Genomic DNA, 16,553 nt, shown 5'->3' with positions numbered 1-16,553 from the left:
GGTCTACATCAGAGAGCTAGCAGATATAAAAAGGCCGCTATTTACAATCAATTCAAGCATTTTAGTAAAGCACATTGCAGATGCTATGTCCTTTTAATGGGCAATTGAAACAACACAGAGCAAGAGAAAGCAAAAGAAATAAGCAGAAAAGGAGCAACAGAATGAGAAGACACTGCAAGAATGCCACAGGTTCTCTTCACTGATTATGCCTAACAAAAAGAAAGAAAAACTGCTTCATATTCATTACAGATATAGCTACATCATAAAATATATTCTCTGCAGCAGTTATGAATACCTATCAAGCAAAGGCATCAACTCAGGAGTCAGACTAGAGGTCTGTTTAGATAAAAACCTTGACAAGTACAATGCCAGCTGCAGGATAGTATGACTTTACTCAACTTTGCTTCATTCAAAGAGCTGACCCAGGACAGTCTACCCAGACAACATTCTGTACAAGCTCAAAGATGACACTCAAGCAGAAGAACAGTGTTCTCCGTGCTCAGTTTGCTTAAGTGAAGGAGGATGCTGAGAATGAAGAAATAAACTTCACTAGTAAAGTTTAACATGTAACAGACCGTCTCTCATCAGTCCCCACCAAGACAAGCACAGAAACACAGACGCAACACCAATGTCTTAACTCCTGTCTTTCCTCTGTTGCACTAACTCAGTTCTGCACTCAGCACACCCCTGACAGACACCTTCCTCATGCCATCTATGTCAATATAGAGATCAGAAGAGGATGTGCCACCCTACCCAGTGTCTACCTTACACTTAACACATGCATTGGTGCCTGGATTGTATCTACACAGAGAGGGTGAGGATATTTGCAAACACCCTGAAACACTCTGGGATGCAGTCCCTCATCCTGGGAGGCCGAATTATGTTTTCTGTGTTTGTGTATGTGTCTACAAAACCAAATGTGACACAAATTATATCATCCTTGGGGGTCCGGCGGGACTCGTATGGGGACAGCTTGGCCTTCTCACTGGGCAAAACTGTATAATATACAGTTTTAAATTACTGTCCACAACAAAAACTAAATAAAGCTTGCTTACATTTAGAGCATGCACAAAGTGAAAAATATCAGTCCTAGCACAGAAGCCTGTGGAACTCCATAACTAACCCTTATGTGTATGGAATAATCATTGTTGACATGAAAAAGCTGTAATATAACAAATATGACTTAAACCAGCCTATTGCAATTCATTTATTGCCAATGACATGTTCCAGTCTCTGTAATAAAATGCTGTGAACAGTGGCATCAAATGCAGCAGTGTTCAGAGTTGACTATTTTTGAAGCTGTAAGAATTGGTGAATTCAAGGCTCAACAGAGTTGTTACTCTTTGATCAGTCTGACAACAGGGACGAAAAGAAGTGCGTGATTGCTCTTGTTTTCTTCCATTATTAATAAATAGTGCAATTCTAGCTTTACGTGTTTATATTTATATATATATATATATATATATATATATACACACGTGGACAAAATTGTTGGTACCCCTCAGTTAAAGAAGGAAAAACCCACAATTCTCACTGAAATCACTTGAAACTCACAAAAGTAACAATAAATAAAAATTTATTGAAAATTAAATAATCAAAATCAGCCATCACTTTTGAATTGTTGATTAACATAATTATGTAAAAAAACAAACTAATGAAATAAGGCTGGACAAAAATGATGGTACCCATAACTTAATATTTTGTTGCACAACCTTTTGAGGCAATCACTGCAATTAAACGATTTCTGTATTTGTCAATGAGCGTTCTGCAGCTGTCAACAGGTATTTTGGCCCACTCCTCATGAGCAAACAGCTCCAGTTGTCTCAGGTTTGATGGGTGTCTTCTCCAAATGGCATGTTTCAGCTCCTTCCACATATGTTCAATGGGATTCAGATCTGGGCTCATAGAAGGCCACTTTAGAATAGTCCAACGCTTTTCTCTCAGCCATTCTTGGGTGTTTTTGGCTGTGTGTTTTGGATTGTTGTCCTGTTGGAAGACCCATGACCTGCGACTGAGACCAAGCTTTCTGACACTAGGCAGCACATTTCTCTCCAGAATGCCTTGATAGTCTTCAGATTTCATCGTACCTTGCACACTTTCAAGACACCCTGTGCCAGATGCAGCAAAGCAGCCCCAAAACATTACTGAGCCTCCTCCATGTTTCACTGTAGGGACAGTGTTCTTTTCTTCGTATGCTTGGTTTTTCAGTCTATGAACATAGAGTTGATGTGCCTTACCAAAAAGCTCCAGTTTGGTCTCATCTGTCCAAAGGACATTCTCCCAGAAGTTTTGTGGCTTGTCAACATGCATTTTTGCAAATTCCAGTCTCGCTTTTTTATGAGTTTTTTTCAGCAGTGGTGTCCTCCTTGGTCGTCTCCCATGAAGTCCACTTTGGCTCAAACAACGACGAATGGTGCGATCTGACACTGATGTACCTTGGCCTTGGAGTTCACCTTTAATTTCTTTGGAGGTTGCTCTGGGCTCTTTGGATACAATTCCAACGATCCGTCTCTTCAATTTGTCATCAGTTTTCCTCTTGCGGCCACGTCCAGGGAGGTTGGCTACTGTCCCGTGGGTCTTGAACTTCTGAATAATATGAGCCACTGTTGTCACAGGAACTTCAAGCTGTTTAGAGATGGTCTTATAGCCTTTACCTTTAAGATGTTTGTCTATATTTTTTTTTCGGATGTCCTGGGACAATTCTCTCCTTCGCTTTCTGTTGTCCATGTTCAGTGTGGTACACACCTTTTCACCAAACAGCAGGGTGACTACTTGTCTCCCTTTAAATAGGCAGACTGACTGATTATGAGTTTGGAAACACCTGTGATGTCAATTAAATGACACACCTGAGTTAATCATGTCACTCTGGTCAAATAGTTTTCAATCTTTTATAGAGGTACCATCATTTTTGTCCAGGCCTGTTTCATTAGTTTGTTTTTTTAAATAATTATGTTAATCAACAATTCAAAAGTAATGGCTGTTTTTGATTATTTAATTTTCAATAAATTTTTATTTATTGTTACTTTTGTGAGTTTCAAGTGATTTCAGTGAGAATTGTGGGTTTTTCCTTCTTTAACTGAGGGGTACCAACAATTTTGTCCACGTGTGTATATATATATATATATGTGTGTGATTAGTCAATCTTTCCCAGCTAGTTGAAATTCTTGTGAATTTTTGTGTCACTTCCTTTCTGTCTTCTTAACATCTGCTTCAAAATGTGCATTTGTGAATTGTACCAAGGAGCCAATTCTGATTTCTTTTAGTCTCTTTTAGAAGGGCCATAGTGTCAGTTGTGAGAACCAGTGATGCTACATCACAGTCCGCAACATAATCAAGCTGTTTCAGACCGTTTCTGAGTCAGCCAGTGCCATTTTGGGCTCTTAGTTGTGTGGCTATCTTTGCCCAGAGCCAGCTGGTGTCTTGGCTCCTCATCTACACAAGAGTCGTCCCTCCTGGTAACTTTCAGACACCACCAAAGTCTGTCTTTGGTCATCTTCAGCCCAAGAAGCATTGGTCTGCTCAGTCTACTCGTATCTGGAAGTTCCCCAACACGGGTTCCCAGCCTGCTGCCTGTCCCACATTCTGCCCTAAACCCCAGTGTCCATTACACCCACCTCAGAAGGCACATTCACATCACCAGTCTTGTGCTAATCCTCCAGAAGGGTGGCCTCCCAAGCGGTCCTATTTGTCTGTCCTGCCTTTTAGCCTCCCATCCTGCCTCTCCCAGCCATCCCCCTGAAGAGCACCACTACCCAGCTCCAGCCTCCGGCCGCCTTTCGGAGCATTCTGGCAAGTCTGATCAGTCTCTGGGTCGTCCAAAGTCTTCAGGTCTCCAGCTCCACTGTTCAGAAGTGTGTGTGTTTGTGTAGTTTCTATCTAGAAATGCTAATTTTCTTTTTTGTGTGTGAGGAATACTTTGTTATGAAGGTTGTCAGTTTTTGTTGACAAATTAATACTGTTGCCTTGTTTGCATATAAGTTGTTTAAATGTTGTGTACTGTGTATCGAGGCCTGACTTGTCTTCTTGCAATATGACTGAGTTGATGTGGAATGTTGGAATTTTAATTTTGTATATTAATACTTTGACAGTCATCAAACACACAAAATGGCTGGATCCTCTTCTGCAGTCAGTTGTAAATTTAAAAAAAAAACAGTACTTCTGTCTCTCTGCTTTGGCTTTTCCTCTTTTTCCATCCTATCTTAACTTTTCTAGTGTACAAACACTGTTGTCTGTATTGGACAATGGACTTTCCATTAAATCCTTTCGAATAACCATGAAAGAGTGTTGCATGGAAGACTAGATGTTGAGCAAATATTCAATATGACCTTTTCCAAAAACCCATATTCCAATAAATACTAATTTCCTGTTGATCTAATTAGTGCCTAGAGGAATTTGTCTTCATCAATTATTAAGATTTATTATGGTTACGGGAGGTCGGTGAAAAGAAAGGCTGGCTATTATTTATTAAGCAGTACTTTAGTTGTGTTGAAATCACCCACTGACGTGCAACAGTATGAACTAAGAAGTGGTGTATAGCAATGCAACAGTGGCACATTCTCCCGCGTTTACACAGAGAGGGACAGACTAGACATGTCAGCTCAGTTAGGAAAAAAATGTTAAGACACACTATGTATACAATGGTATTTAGGGCTGGCCCGAATAGTGGTTTCTGGCCTCCGAATATTCGGGCCCTATTAAAGACGAATAGCCGGATATTCATTCCGCTCCGTAACGTCCGACCGGGGGGGAAGGGGGGGTGGGGGTGGGGTGGGGGCGGAGACGGTCTGAATATTCGGATCCGTTCGTGTGGTTCGTGCGGCGGTGCGGCAGCGGCAATGGAGACGGTCCGAATAGTGGGATCCATTCGTCTGGTCTCCCGGGTCCACATTTTGCCCTCGTTTAGTCTTTCGTTAAACTGAAGAATTCCCAAACACCGGTCTTCAGCATCTTGTCTTGTGTTTATGCAACGAAGTGAAGCGTGGCTTCAGAGTCGGCAGCCACCCGGCCATTCGGGTGGTGTTTACAAACACGAATGGAGGAGCTGAGATGAGCCAAAGAACACGGCGGAATGAGGCGAAATGGGCCAAAGGCGCAGGGAAGAGACGAGCTCCGAATATTTTCGTCTGGGGGGAGGAGGGGGTGATCACATCAACATATGTGTATATGTTATAGACATATCTGTCTATGTTTATGTGATCAGAGGACGAGATGAGCCGATGTGGGCAGAAGGCGGAGGGAAGACAGTAACACTGCATATTCTTTCCGCCCGGTGACGTCCGACGGCGGCGGCGGCGGCGGCAGGGGGGGCACGAATATTCAGATACCAAATTAATATCCGGATCGTGCTGTAGCGAACGAATATTCGGATATTCGGGATATTCGGGTCCAGCCCTAATGGTATTTGCAACTTCCTGATGTCTTCTATTTTTGCATATTTCTCTACTGCTAAACTGTATTTTTGGAATGTTATAGAGAGATGAACCCCAAATCCCAAATGGCAATTTTCAAATGATGATTTACTAAATATTCAACCCGGTCTCACGGGGATTCGTGAAACTGTCACGTAAGTTTTAGTTTCGGTTTCGTGCGCACCAACACGATTTCGTCATGTTTTTCGTGTCGCTCACCACGAAATGTTTTTCGCTGTGGTAATCACATCTGAAAGTGGTTTATACCGGCGGATTCATGACGATCTAAGCTGTCCATCGGCGTATACTGCTTGTGTGATCGCGTTTGCGGCCGCCGGCCGCCGGACATTCTTGAAATTCCTATGCAAATTGGTAAGTGTACCACCGGCTTATGGTTAGGTTATGGTTAGGGTTATGGTTAGGGTTATGTTTAGGAACGATGTCATGCAAAATATAGCGTTGGATTCGCCACGGTTTTACATTAAAAATATAATATACACATTCTTTTGAAATACGTTCTGAGTGGCACGAAAAGTCCGCCGTTTAAAATACATTGGTGCGCATTTCGTGGTGAGCGGCACGAAAAACATGACGAAATCGTGTTGGTGCGCACGAAACCGAAACTAAAACTTACGTGACAGTTTCACGAATCCTCGTGAGATCGGGCTGAAATATTTATTGAAAACTTACATGCCCAAAAGTCATTTAAAAACTGTGCCTTGTATTTTCTTGTTTTTTTTTCTTACAATAAAATTTGCTTCTTGATCTAACATGCATGTGTGAAAAATATACAAAAATAGAAAAGAAATGGCGAGAATTAAGATTTCACACTGGCCTTCCCACAGTCCAATAAAACTGCAAATGGGTTGGAAATGGCCAAGGGACATTTAACCAAATATTAGCATTGCTGTATGTAAATTCTGACCTTGCAGAATTTGTCATGTTTCCAGAACATCTGTAATAAATGTTTTAAGAAACAAAACATATGATTGTCTATTTAGGACAAAGATACATGTGTTTCAGTGATTCCCCTGCAGATAATTAGTATCTGAAGGAGTCATTGGAAATTCACTACAACTTAATTACTTCTGTTGAACATTACAGTGGAAGGAGGGCAAAGCAAAGAGTGGAAGCAAATCAGTGCAAAGTGTCACCTCTTCACACACGTTCATGCATACAAACTTGCTCCGGACACACTGCAGCAGCAAGTAGTGAAGCAGCAGAACCAAAGGGTAGATAAGGACTGAGCCTGACATTTGCTAAAACGCTCTTCCTCTCATGTTACAACGCTGGGAAATGCACAAGGAGCAAGTGGATGAAGCATAATTAAAAAAGGTAATGGTGCTGGCAGTGGCCTGACGAGCACGGCTTCCGGGCTGCCCAATGCTAACAGGGCAGCCACAAATGACAGTCGATCCATTTCATCCCCTCCTCCCACAGCCTCTCTGTTCCAGGTTAAGGTATATAATATGCCATCCGAGTGGAACAGCACCAAACGGAAAGGTGGGAGTCCAAGATAGAGCGTTATCTCACAGTTTAAATTTTAATTGTCGTCTTCCCTTCTTTAAGTTTTTCCTCCACCTTCCCTTCAATCTTTAATGAAGATTAAGGAGTCTCAACAAAGCCTTATCAATGTGACTGAGCAGTAGAGACTCAATCGGGATAGTCCTCACACTCACAAGCACACACACAGTAATTACATCAGTAAAAACAAGTAGCGTATGAATGCAAAAATTGCACAACTGTAAGATGACAAACACACACACACACACACACACACACACACACACACACACACACACACACACACACACACACACACACACACACACACACACACACACACACACACTTAAAAGTAAAGTACAGCAAGAATGAGACTGCAGTCTCATGCATCTGCAAAATCATAAAAAAAATAAAATAAACCTACATGTAGCCTGCAGGTAAAGTCGTTAATACACCCACAAAATCATAAACACACAAAAGCACTCACAGAAGGAAATAAAAACACACACATTCATATACACATGCAGAGGTGGCAGCAAGGCACAAATCTGCTGATGTAACTACCAGATACTTCCAACTACAGCCAAGCAGCACCATATGCTCCATCCTGCAGATCTGCTGCCATTTCATACCGCAGCTAAACAGAAGATTTTGCATCGTAAAATTAAAGAAACACAATGTTGCAATTATTAGTGTATCAAGTTTGTAAAAAGCAACTGGCTTATTGATATCAAAGAGGAGGGAAATGAGCTATATTGGCACCTAAATCATTTGCAGCATCAGTTTTCTCTCAGTGCTTTAAAAGTTTCTCACTAGACGGAAGAGACATTTGCACCGGATCAGGGATAAATAGTTGTGACTTGTGGTGAGATGAAGAACATACATTTTTATTTATATAATGTGTGTCTTTAAAAAATAAACTTTTTCGTTTATTGTTGTTTTTTTCCCCCCTCTGCTATACAAACCTGTGTGAATGTGTGTGAATGTGTGTATGTACTTCTATCTGTATGAAGGTTCAGATGGCAAACGCGAGTTAGTTCACCAACAACCGGCAACTTTGCATCTGCAGCTGAGTCCCATGCGGGTGTCATGTGAAGTGCTTTTTACTGAGCAGAAATTACTCCCATCTGCCTTTCTAACACACACACGCACACACAGACAGTCACATACACATATCTAGATGGCCAAGAGGGAAAGGAGGAGGGTAGGAAGAGAGAGAGAAAGAGAAAAGCTGACTTAAACATTTTTCTCCATTTCACAAAAGTAGCTGTGCTGCTGTCAACATGATGAATGAGAGAATAAAAAGAGAGAGACACAGAAAGAACGGAGAGAGAGTGAGGTTGTGGAAGACCAAATTTTAGAGGAAGGGGGCAGTGGGACTGTCTGACCTGAAGATGTGACAGCAGCTGTTGAATATTTCTCGGTCCTTTTTTTCTTAAGTAATTAATGTTGGTATTTGTAATGTGTATGCGCTGTGTGTCATCATCATAATGTCTGCAAACATGCTTCCTTTGCTCATTTACAGATTAGACAATCAGTGCAGTACATGTGTAGGTGTGTCTGTGTGCATGTCTGCATGTACAAAGGCAGAGTCCCCACACCTCCATAGAAATGCACACACACATATTTATGACCCTATCCTGCTGCTCGTCATTAAACAGGTGAGAACCGACTCTAACAAGCAACCTCAGCATGTTACTGTGATGGACTGAAAAGCTGCATGTTCTGCATACAGGTTGGAGTGAGTGTGTGTCCGTGCATAATGAACTAAAAAGTGGAACGCGAGAGAGACTGCATGATGACAAATGACTGCATTGATAATTATGTGTTTACTTGTTCAGTATCTTAGATTTTAAAGCTGTTTATTTTTTGTGATTATCAGATTAAATACAAAACAGGAGCTGATGTGGCATTTTATAAAGGGCATGTTTTTAACTCAAAGCCGTAATCTAGTTGTCTGGTGTTCTGGGAAGTGGCCAGTCTGACAGATTCTGACAGATCGATCCTGACAAAAAGCACACATCATCACATGTCGGATGATGCTCTCAAGAAGACTGCAGACGTAGTGGAAACATGTCAGCAAGGTAAAAACCATACTTTCCTTACTTAGCTGTCGCTTTAAAAGTAATGCTACTCCAAAAGGAAGAAATGACAAAATGAACATAATCCAACTATTACTGAGGGACAACCCTGGAAAAGTTAGCACCAATGTGAAATGTGTTTGACTTGCTGAAAATGTAAACACAGCTCTCAGTTTGGTTGTGCAAGGGCTAGACAGCTCATACCAATGAGACAGGTACCCTGAACTCCTGCAGTACTCCTCACAGGGCCCATCAGGAGACCAGGTCGTCAGCCTTTTCCAAATCCACAAAACACATGGACTGGCTAGCCGAACGCCCATGACCCCCTCAACAGCTCTGCCATGACCAGGACACACAGCTTACCACTGTAATGTCATGTTCATCTTCAAACTTTTGAATTTGAAAGCTTAACTACTACTTCTCATAATATTTTTCACTGTTGCAATCCTGATGATCATTTGTGTGACCATTGTTTTCAGTGAGTGTTTTATTGTTGCGTGTACATATAATTTGTTCTCAGGTCTCTCTTACAAACAAGATCTCAATGAGATTTCTTGAAATAATTGAAGCTTAACTAATAGAAAAAAAAGCCACTGATAGCTAAAGAGCCTTTGGAGGCATCTTTGCTGACAAACATTTTTCATGATTTCTCTGGATGGTTGAAGATAAGAAATGGCGGGAAAGTTTTTTTTTTTTTTTTTTAGGAGTGATCCCCAAATGTGTACGAATCACAGATGCCATTGGCTGCTTCACTAGTTATGTTTTTATTACCAGTTTTAGCAGTAAATACGTATGCAGTCTGTTGTCTCTATCCGCACATCATTTTGGGATGAAAAATGAAAGAAAACAGCAGAAGTTTTGTAGAGCTCAAAAGCATAATTAAATGTCGAATTAGTACAAATCAATAAGTGTAGCCATTGAAAAGGTACCTAAATACTTTCATGCTTCAGAGATATAAGAGGTTCAGTGTGAAAAGAGAGTGGAGCAGGGAAGTAGGCATGGTGCATTCACACGGTGGATAAAGTAACAGCAGGTGGCCTAAAGCAGCCGCAACACAGCCAGAACAACCACACTTTCTATGGGCATTACAGGTACAAATCTTTAAAAAAAAAAAACAACTAGCGTTTTCAGTTGTAATGTGCTTATAACATTGTAAGAACAAGTGTCTCTCTGTGCTTCGGTCTCTTTCTGTAGATCATTGACCCACAAGGAAAGACTGAAGGCAGCCTGTAGTCAGCAGCATAATAAAGATTCATTTCTCTGACATGTTTCAGAGGAGGATTTTTTTTTTTTTTTTACAACTGTAAAACCCATCAAAGTGTGAGAGAGCAGCATAAGTATAGAGAGTAGAAGATAAAGACAAGAAAGCTAAATATCTGGTACCACCTGCTGGTCATAGTCAGAGGACATAAAATGCCAACACATCGACACACTGCTCCTGTTCGCTTTCCTTTAATGACTGTCAACTCAGGAGAGACAAATATAGAACTTAACTGAAGCAAACGGTTCACAAAAATGTGACAAAGAGCATAAAAACCAGCACTGGGGCTAAGTTTAATGTTGACAGTGTAGAGGGAGGGTTTATTCATGATGGTGTTTGAAATTCATTGTCTGAGAGTTCTCCAGCCTATCATAACCAGTAAAACAACATGAATATTCAATGTGAAATGCCCCTCTCCTGTGGATGGCTCAGTGGAGTCGCTGGCTGATTGTTATCCATGGCAGCTGACAATCGGCCCATTGCAGAGGGCCATAACCTGGTGCTTGTGTGGTGATGACTGTGTGAGACGGTGGCCTCAAACGGAGCAGTAATTGGACATTACTCCTGTGGAGAAAGGCTAAAAGCCTCTCTGCCACTCTTTATGCTGACATCCCTCTTTTACTCTCATCACACTCTTCTCTATTTCCCTTCGCTCTGGCCAGAGCTCCTTTAATTATAATGGCCTTTCTGGGAGTGTTAAAAGCAGCTCAGAGACACCGGACATCACTTTAACAAACACAAAGAGAACCTTTGTCATTTACACCCCTGTGCTCTCTCTGTGTTTGTGTGTTTTCACAATGAAAGCTGATGAATCCACACTGATCACAGTTTGTGCCTATTGAGCCTTTTCGTCGTTTTCTGCCAAAGAATAAATACTACATCGTTTCTGCAGCTTTATGCATATGTATGTGTGTGTCAGTGTGTCGGTTAAATCATCATCACACAGATCTTTCCTCCTGGCCAAAGATGCGAGTGTTTATCTGTGTTAATAATGTAAGGGTGCCTTTAACAGCTTGCCAGTTCCTCTGCGCTATCGCCATTAAGGCCAAGCTTTAATTTTTAATGAGGAGGAAACAAACTCTTACAGTTTCACTAACATTAACAAATGACTATGGGGTTGAATACCACCAATCAGCAAGGTGCAATCAGCCCCCAGCAATCACTGTTGGTCGCAAATACGGTTTGGATTAGTTTGTGTGATCAATCATTAGTCGATACTCATTGTGCTGACCGTCACTCTGGTTGGATCAAGCCACTGTCTTGTCTTAGTCCATATTTATTCATCCAGTATATACGTTAGAACTGCCCCATCTGTCACTGGCTGCCAGAAAATGTGTGAAAAATGTACAACATAATTTTGCATTATATGTACTAAATCATTTTCCAACTAGATGAACAAAAACAGCTTCCATTGACCTCTGGATAGTAGAAGACTTCAGCCTAATAGTGACATTTTGAGGAGATAAGATACAGGAAAGATATATGGTGACTCACTGATCACACACTGAAAGCTTCACCACAGGCCAGAAGGGTTTGACAGACAGGAAGAAAGGTCTAAATACGTGCAGAACCAAGAATAAACAAAAGGAAGAACTTTCTTCATACAGCAAAAATGTAGCATAAAACATGCTTAACTCTGTTGTTGCCACAGAAAGTGGCAAAACACAACACAATGAAAGTTAATTACAGGGCATTAGCTAGATAGAGTAAACATAATTAAAGCAAACACATACACAAAACAAGTAAGTTTAAATAATGTGGTTGAAATTAAATAATCAAGAGCAGGAACAGACCTATAAAATGGCATGTGAAAATGTGAATTAAAACCATCAGAAATGTAAGATTAAAATAAGACTAAATCAAACATAAACTAAGAACAACAGTTGACACATGAACCAATACCAAAATCACACAAATAAAGCCTTCAGCAAAACTTCAAATTGTCCTCTTGTAGGTTGCTGACTGGAGGCTGTTGTTGTTTCCACTGTGATGCTGGTTTTATAAACATAAGAGCCACATAAAATACATGGCCAATGGTAGGCTTATACCCGCAATCTCGAACCAGTGAATCAGATTATATACAGTCTTAATAGTGCATGTGGCAGCCCCAGTAATGCAGTTTTGCTCATCATTCAGATCGATTAGTTCTTTGATTTTTTTTATTCCACAAAGAGCCGTGCCAGCAGATCACTTCCACTCAGATCACCCCTTTGCTTTATTTAATTCCAGCTGGCTTTCATTCAAAACTATTAGATGTTTTGTTGTTGTGATGCACTGAAGAATCGCATAGCCACTGTCATCGGGTGTCTGCAATGAAACTGTCGCACTAAAAATGCTTTTATTTTTATTGATGTATTTTTGTAAATGGTTGCAGTGATGGACAATGTAGGACATCAAGCACAAACAGTGGAAAACACGTAGGTTTTCCTGTAGGTTTAACAGAAGGCCACGACAACTATTTTTTGCCACAATAGCTCTTGTACTGTATCAGCACACATCTCATCATGGAGCTTCAAAGGAGCCGCTCCCCACCAATGATCATCTCTTTGAACCGCACAGAACTTTGCAATTAGCTGCCATGTCAGTGTGATTGGGAAACAGAGCCTTGATTGGGCCTGAAGGCCTGTTGACGAACACTGATAGAGGCTAAATCAGGCCAAGCTGTAAGTGATACTATAGAGAGGAGCAATGAACTGTATCACTGTCTATGTGTGTGTGAAAGCATACCATAACTTCCTGTCATTCCCCCATGGCATGCAACGATTCGTTCAATTTATACTAGAAAACATTTTATGTGTTGTGGCGTTTTTGTTCAAAAACATGGAGATCATTGTCTCTTTTAATGATAATTTAATAAACATTTACAATGCTGAAATAAATTCAAAACACAGATTCTTAATCCTCATTCCTTTTGTCTGTGTATTGTGTTCTGTTTGGGGATGCTCCTAATGACTAATTTTCCATTTGATTAAAAAGAAATTTCAATTCAGACCAGCTGACCAGTCTCAATGTAAGGAAACAGTGAGGTTAAAAATTGCATGTGGCTTTTTAGGAGGTATTTGAAATCATTAATTTAATTCTTCAGTCACCAAATTTTATTTTCACTGAGGCTGAAACATGCAACGTTTTGCACCATGCATAGCAACATTCCACATTATCCTACAAAACATGACATGAACTCACTACACAAAAGTGAACAGATAGAACCTAAAATATCTTGCAAGTTAACGTCCTGTGTGTCTGTGCTTAAAGTGATTTCACTTTACACCAGCTGAGCGGTTATAACTAACACAGCCTACACACAGCCCTAATTTTGTTTTCTAGACTAAAATGCTGACAAACCGCACTGGTTTTATGGGATGTCATCTGTACCACTTTCCACCTTGCTGGTTTACAACGTTCAGATATTGCAGTACAGCAGTAACCCGCTGCTAAGCCCACTGCCCCCACAACTAGTCAGTGCAGCCCTGGCAATTAACTGATTGCTAAGTAACATGTTAAACACAGTTAACTGGTGTTACACACTAAAAAAAAAAAAAAGTTATCCAGCTCGTATTTATTGTGTTGCTTGATTAGCCAATTAGTTGACTACTCATGTACGTTCCTAGTTGTGCTAAAGCAAACAATGTGAATCGCAAAATTGTAATGAACTTGATGTCAAACACTCAGAGGTTATACACTACCACTCAAAAGTTTGGACACGCCTTCTCATTTAATGCTTTTTTCTTTATTTTCATGACTATTTACATTGTAGATTCTCACTGAAGGCATCAAAACTATGAATGAACACATATGGAATTATGCAGTAAACAAAAAAATGTGAAATAAGTCAAAACATGTTTTAGATTCTTCAAAATAGTCACCCTTTGTTTTGTTTACTGCGTTGCACATTCTTGGTTTTCTCTGGATGAGCTTCACGAGGCAGTCACCTGAAATGGTTTTCCAACAGTCTTGAATTACACACACATTTCCCAGAGATTCTGAGCACTTGTTGGCCCTTTTTCCTTCACTCTGTGGTCTATCTCATCCCAAACCATCTGGATTGGTTTTAGGTCAGGTGACTGTGGAGGCCAGGTCATCTGATGGAGCACTCCATCACTCTCCTTCTTGGTCAGATTACACAGCCTAGAGGTGTGTTTGGGGTCGTTGTCCTGTTGAAAAATAACTAAATGCAATGTTCCAACTAAATGCAAACTGGATGTGATGTGATGTTGCGATGCTGTGGTAGCCATGCTGGTTGAGTGTGTCTTCAATTTTGAGTAAATCCCCAACAGTGTGACCAGCAACGCACCCCTACACCATCACACCTCCTCCTCCATGCTTCAAGGTGGGAACCATGCATGTAGAGACCATCTATTCAAGTTTTCTGTTTTGCACAAAGACAAGGCGGGTGAAACTAAAGATCTCAGATCTGGATTCATCAGACCAAAGCACAGATTTCCACTGGTCTGATGTCCATTCCTGGTGTTTCTTGGCCCAAATTAATCTCTTCTGCTTGTTGCATTTCCTTAGTAGTGGTTTCTTAGCAGCTAATTGACCATAAAGCCCTGATTACTGCAATCTCCTCTGAACATTTGCTATAGAGATGTGTCTGCTACTAGAACTCTGTGTAGCATTTATCTGGACTCCAATCTGAGGTGCTGTTGCCATTTCTGAGGCTGGTGACTCAGATGAACTTCTCCTCAGCAGTAGAGGTGACTCTTGGTCTATCTTTCCTGGGGCAGTCCTCATGTGAGCCAGTTTTGTCGTAGAGCTTGATGGTTTTTGTGACTGCACTTGGGGATACAAAGTTTTTGCAATTTTCCAGACTGACTGACCTTCAGTTCTCAAAGTAATGATGGACTGTGGTTCCTCTTTACTTAGCTGATTGGTTCTTGTCATAATCTGTATTCTAAAAGTTGTCAAATAGGACTGTTGAATGTGTACCAACCTGACTTCTGCATAACACAACTGATAGTCCCAACCCCATTAAGAAGGCAAGAGATTCCACAAACTAACAAGACAAGGCACATCTGTAAAATGAAAACCATTTTAGGTGACTACCTCATGAAGCTGAATGAGAGAAGACGAAAAGTGTGCGAAGCAGTAATCAAAGCAAAGGGTGGCTATTTTGAAGAATCTAAAATAAAAGACTTATTTCACACTTTTTTGTTTCCTACATAATTACATGTGTGTTCATTCATAGTTTTGATGCCTTCAGTGAAACTCTACAATGTAAATATTCACAAAAATAAAGAAAAAAACATTAAACGAGAAGGTGTGCCCAAACTTTTGACTGGTAGTGTATATCTAATGTAGTCAGAGATTTTCAACTGTGGACTGGTGCAGAGGCTGCAGAGGAACCTCATGGACTGTGTATATTTCCACAGATGTAAGCTAGTTGTGATTCATCTTTGCTCCTGCTATTAGATTGGTATTGATGTGCCAGTAGGACAGATGGCCACACCTACAGCCAGGGTCACGCTTCAGAACCTAAAATTTAATCGAAATAATAATACATTTTTTATGATCAAGCTGCATGGAGGTTTGGAAGCGAGTGGTGAGTTGCAGGGAGTGTGCAGAGTAACATTAGGAATGAGCTTTTACAGCCAGCATTTATGAGTCTGCACTAAAACACACCATGCACGCAGTGGAAACTGGGGAACATAACAGCAGAACATTTTTGTTCAAGATCCAACAGATACCAATACAAGTTCATCCAACCACAGGCAGAGTCTCAGCCGCAAAAGTCAACATTTTAACAGCAGACGTTTCAGTATATCGCTCTTTTGAAAATGTCTCAGCAACAACTGCTGCTACAAACTAGAACATCTGAGCACAATTCTTCACCCACAGACTCACCAGAATTTTCTCATCCTCCCCCTTTTCAACAACCCTATTTGCTTCTGTGATTAAAACACAGTCAGAGAGAATACTGTATGTACAAGTCTACATTTCAGATGAAAAGGCCAATATGACTAGCTGTAAATAATATTTCATTGATGCTAGTGCTGAATAATAGATACCAGAGTCTTAACCATGGATATTTTCACCCCAACAAGCCTGGCAGGGCTGAAGGACCCTCTCTGTTTTGTTTTTTTTGTTTTTTTTTTTTGCTCCATTGTTACAGAGGAATGGAGAGGGAGTGAGAGATTGCAAGGAGGATGGAATAGAAGAGAAAACGAGAAAGAAGAAAGGTGGATGGATAGATAGCAAGCTAGATAAAGAGAAAAAGGGAGAGAGTGTGCAGCAGCGTAGCGGAGGCAGGCAGAATTAAAGAGGCTTTTTTGTGGCGTTTAATATCCATTCATTGGCTGG

General features: G+C 40.7%; 1 protein-coding gene across 13 annotated transcripts in view; it reads right to left on the bottom strand.

Annotated features, from left to right (window-relative positions):
• The window catches only part of rbfox3a (RNA binding fox-1 homolog 3a), a 600,072-nt gene that overhangs the window by 290,097 nt on the left and 293,422 nt on the right, over positions 1–16,553 (bottom strand). The gene's annotated exons all lie outside the window — the stretch shown is intronic.

This window comes from Acanthochromis polyacanthus, chromosome 19, assembly GCF_021347895.1.
Source record: "Acanthochromis polyacanthus isolate Apoly-LR-REF ecotype Palm Island chromosome 19, KAUST_Apoly_ChrSc, whole genome shotgun sequence".
NCBI lineage: Eukaryota > Metazoa > Chordata > Actinopteri > Pomacentridae > Acanthochromis > Acanthochromis polyacanthus.
The sequence above is the reverse complement of the archived record's forward strand: the minus strand, read 5'-3'. Positions and strand labels throughout refer to the sequence as shown.